This window comes from Carica papaya, chromosome 9, assembly GCF_054855325.1.
Source record: "Carica papaya isolate Zhongbai chromosome 9, ASM5485532v1, whole genome shotgun sequence".
In the NCBI taxonomy this organism is placed as follows: Eukaryota; Viridiplantae; Streptophyta; class Magnoliopsida; order Brassicales; family Caricaceae; genus Carica; species Carica papaya.
The window spans coordinates 33,508,005-33,513,125 of NC_142317.1; the positions used below are offsets into that span (position 1 = coordinate 33,508,005).

The 5,121-nt window shown below is 37.5% G+C and overlaps 1 pseudogene; it reads right to left on the bottom strand.

Annotated features, from left to right (window-relative positions):
• Positions 1-304: 304 nt before the first annotated feature.
• LOC148240292 (tyrosine decarboxylase 1-like) lies at positions 305-1,872 on the bottom strand (annotated as a pseudogene).
• Positions 1,873-5,121: the final 3,249 nt, after the last annotated feature.

Genomic DNA, 5,121 nt, shown 5'->3' on the forward strand with positions numbered 1-5,121 from the left:
GTGTTCTATGTATCCAAGTGTTTGAATGCTTTCGAGAAATGAATATGAAATGTGAGATTAAACACGGTATTATTATTTTATATAAAGTGAAATTTCAAAATATAAAAATTAAACACATTTCAGTTTGATGTTAATTAAATATCAACATATATCATTAATATTTTTGTTATTGATAATTTATTGACAATAATACAAAGTAAATATGATAAAAGTTTTCCCTCGAATCTAGATTTTATCTTAAATAATAATAATTTATTAGATAAAAAACTCAATTATATAGATAGAAATACTTTAGGTTGAGAAATTAAGTAGCAAGAATCTTGTTGAGGAAATCTTGCACCACATTCCAAGCCATAACGATGTGGTGAAACCTTGTAAGCGTCGCACCAACAGCAAAGCGAATCATGTAGATTCCATCAACCAATGCATGAGTCATGAACAACTTTCCTGATGCATTAATGGATTCCAACAACTCACGAGTTAATTCATTTGTACGATCCCCAACACAATTGTTCTCATAATTTACAAGCTTATCAGATAATGCAAATGATGAAACCCTAAAGCAGACAACAGCAAAGTTTCTTGGGACAACGATCTCCAGTCTGGAGTCATCAGCTACAAACTGTTCAAATAGAATAGCCATCTTCACGTGACTTCTAATGATGTTCCGAAGGTTGGCTATACCATAACTTCTAAGCACAAGCCATAGTTTCATAGCACGAAATCTCCTGCTCAACGTGATTTGCCAATCTTTGTAATCTACAATCTTTTTTGTATCACTAACTTTATTTCTTAAATACTCAGGATATGTTGAGAGCGATTTCGTAAGAGCAGTTGGATCTTTTACCCACAAACAACAACAATCTAAGGGAGTTAACAACCATTTATGAGCATTAAGGCTAAAAGAGTTTGCATCTTCTATACCCTCAAGAAAAATTCAAAACTCCGGGCATATACATGCATTACCTGCATATGCAGCATCAATATGAACCCATATGCCATAATTCTTAGCAACTTGGCATAAAGGACCAACTGGGTCAATGGCAGTTGTTGAGGTTGTCCCTACAGTTGCACATAGAAAAAGAGGAACTAAACCAGTTGTTAAGTCAGATTCAATAGTGTGTTTCAACAATTCAGGAGATAGAGAAAAGGATGTAGTTTTTGTTGTTTTGATTGCTCAAACGATATTGGGATCAATACAAGCAATCTTTGCTGCTTTTTGGAGTGCACTATGAGTTTGATCGGATCCATAAACTACTAACTTTCCTCTATTTTCAATCCCATTTTGACTTAAATATTGATCTCTTGCCGCTACTAAGGTACACAAAATGGCCTCACATGTTGTCCCTTGTATCACACCTCCGCCATTGCCAGAGAACAAGAAAGATTTTGGTAGCATAAGCATTTTACCGAGCCAATCCATGACTATACTCTCGAGTTCAGTTGCAGCAGGTGATGACATCCAATTAAACCCTACAATGTTAAACCCAAAGCTAAGCATTTCACCTAAAAACCCTGTCGTGCTACCGCTTGAAGGGAAATATGCGAAGTAATTAGGACTTTGCCAATGGGTTATCCCAGGAATTATGTGCTTTTGAATATCAAGAATGATGGTTTCAATAGGTTCAGGTGCATTTGGAGCCGATTCTGATAAGTGTTGTTGAAGATAACCTGGTTGAACTTGGCTAAGAATAGGATAACTTTCAATATTTTGATAATAGTCAGCAAGGAAGTCTATTATTTTGTGGCCTTGTTTCCTAAATTCCTCCGGATCTAGAGGGTTCAAGAATTGGCTTTCATGATCATCAAAACCATGTACAGGTTCTTGGTTGAGTTCCACGCTACCCATTTTTTGAATAATTGAAAACAAAGCTTAAGTTTATAGGAAAATGAATGGAACAACTTATTGAAAAAATTGCACTCATATATAAATTTATATATAACTACATTGTATGTTTCAAGCAATGGTTGGGGTTTGGTAATTGTCATTACCTACTCAAGGGTGTCGTGACTATGTTCAATTCAATTGACAAAACTTTTAAAATACATGTAAAATAATATTTACGGTATCTTTTATCAGTAAACTTTTAAAACACATTCAAAATGATATTTGCAATATTTTTTTGTCAATGTCTTGTACCCTAATTGCATAATTGTAAATAAGGACATTCAATAACTAATGATTAAAAGCATTGAATTTATCTAATAATCACAAAAAGTTACCAAAGCTGTGACATTAAACCTTTTTCTTTTAAATTTAAATAATACTTAATAAGGAAAATTCACAAGAATGTGAGACACAAGCTTGAAAATTAATAAAATATTCTTCTAAAAAGCTAATAAATTTGTAAAGATATGAGAAGAAATCAAAACATTTTTCATATTAAATAATATAATATCAAAATATTAATATAATATAAAAAAAACTTACTTTAATGATGAATTAGTAACAATGTATTACGTGAGACACAAATTTAATGAAAAAGTTTAGTTTTACTATTCAGAAATGAAATCAATTACGATATATCACATAAAAATTCTATATTAAATCCCATGGCTAAGTTCGTCGTGAAATTGAGGTGCACGAGATTTCATTAGAAACAATTTAACTGCTAAATCTGTAGCTAATTTTTTTTTTTTTTTGGTTGCTAAGTTTATATATATTATAAATTTTATTAACTTTTAAATAATTTCCTCATGTTTTAGTTGAAAGCTTCAAATGAATTTACATATGAAAAGTTTATATTCGATTAATTTAAAGAATAAATTTTACCTTTATATTTGAAAAGTTTATCTTAAAAAAAGCATTCATATATCTCTTTAGATTTCCTAACTTATATCTATATATACATACATTATTGATATTCATGCATGTCTATATAGTTATAGTTATAGTTATAGTTATAGAGAATACATATTACATGTTATATAATATATTTATATATATAATTGATTTAACAGTTCTATATATAATAAATTTATATTCTTGTTTTTGTCCTTGCATTTGTCCCTACTGACTTTTTTATTGAGTGTTCCAGCTGTCCAATTAAAACCCAATTCCCATTCTTTGGCCTTTAGTTAATTGACTTAAAGTAACTACATCTACCACACTATTTGGTCCTATAAATGGGTGATCCCATAAAATAGAGTTAATGTAAATATAGACACTTATTATTCTTTTGGTTGTCTTGATGTTAAAGGTTCAACTTCTGATATTTTACCCAAAATACAAAATTTTGAGTAAGAGTCGATTGAGTATTTAGATCTTAACGTACTATATTTCTGAAAATTGAATCTATACGAATTGAATAGTTGAAATCTTATATTAAAAGTATTGTTATTTGTGAAGCCTCCATGGAGGATTTCAAAACGTGGGAAAAAATATAAGAAATAATTTTTTTAACTAATGATACTTATATTTTTATATTAGAGTTTCAATTTTGAACTTAATTGTAGCGCCCGGACCGAGAAGGAAAAAAAAAAAAGCCACGTCGGCAGCCACGTCAGCAGGCCCGGTCAGCAGTCCCAGCCAACCGGGACCTGCCACGTGGCAAAACCACGTCGTTCCAAAAAGGGCCACGTTGGCGATCCGCGTGGGCGCGATCGGACGGCCCAGATTTAAACGCACGGACGGCCCAGATTTAATCAAAAACGGACGGCCCAGATTAAAACAAAATGGACGGCTGAGATCAAAAGGCAAGGGGTTATAAATAGAACCCCCACACCAGACCACAAACCCTAGCCGCCTGTCGCTCGCCGGAGAAGACGAACCAGAAGCCGGCCGCCGCCACCCGCCGCCGCACCGGAGGAACTTCCGACCGTCGATCGAGGTAAATTTCGTACTCCCGACTCGTTTTTCCATGCTGATTCCTCCTGTGGCCAAATCGGAGCCAAAATCCCGGCCAAACGGCCGGAATGCACGGCCGAAGCCCAGCGGCGCCGCCGCGCCCTTCCCGGCCTCCGTTTGATGCAAATTTTATATCACCGTGATCACCACTCTTTTCTCTACAGGTTGACCGGAGCCGAATCACCAAAACACGAACCTCGCCGGAGAGCCGCCGCACCCGAGAGCGCCGCCGCCGGTAAGCTCCGTTTTTCCGTGATTTTTTGGCCCCCCGAGGGCCCTAGGGTTGTTTTCTCGCAGAGACCGATGCGAGTGTGGCCGAATTCGTCCATAAACGGCCGAAAACAGCCAACCCGAGGCGAATCGCCGCCGCCAGCGGCGGCGCTGTCGCCGGAGCACGGCGGAGCCGCCGTGTCGGAGTTACGATTTGGGCCGAAAGGGGCCCTGGGCCTAATTTGAGATTTTTTTGGAACATGTGCAGGTACCAGTAGTGCGTTTCAGTTCCCCGAGGAAAATTTAGGGAAAATTAGGGATAGCCTGTAGGCGCACTGTGAAGCCGTGTTCGGACCCCAAAACGAGTAGGGACCCCTCACCCTATTTCCTATCATGGTTTTAAAGTTCAATAAATGATAAAACGGTATTTCATGAATCAACGAATGTGTGAAATTGCTTAAGGTCGCTAATGGAGCCCGAGTCTAGTGTATTTGTCGGTTAACTGTTATTTGGCCTGTTTTACAGTTTTCAATGCAGCATGAGGTTCGATGTTTTTATTTTATAGTTTCGTGTGCATATTGTACTGTTTTATTGATTATGGATTGAATGACTGGGGTGTTGATACTATATGTTGTCTGTTTGGCATAAATTATCGTTTAGCTTGTTTGTATGTGATTGAAAATGCTGACTGAGGGAAAAGGCGAATGAAAGATTATGTGAATGGGTAATTGTATAATATGGTCAGCCTGACTAGATATCTTGAGAGATGGTGGACGGACTGGGTCCGTAGGGAACCCTACCGGGATTGTGGTCTCCCATACCAGACGGGGTATGGAGATCTTATGTGTTTTGGCACCCATACCGGATGAGGTATGGGGACGGCCCGTTTCACCCTCATACCGGACGGGGTATTGAGGTTTATGGTTTTGGCGCCCATACCGGACGGGGTATGGGGACGGCCCGTTTCACCCTCATACCGGACGGGGTATTGAGGTTTATGGTTTTGGCGCCCATACCGGACGGGGTATGGGGACGGCCCTGGAATCCGATGATGAATGTTAAGG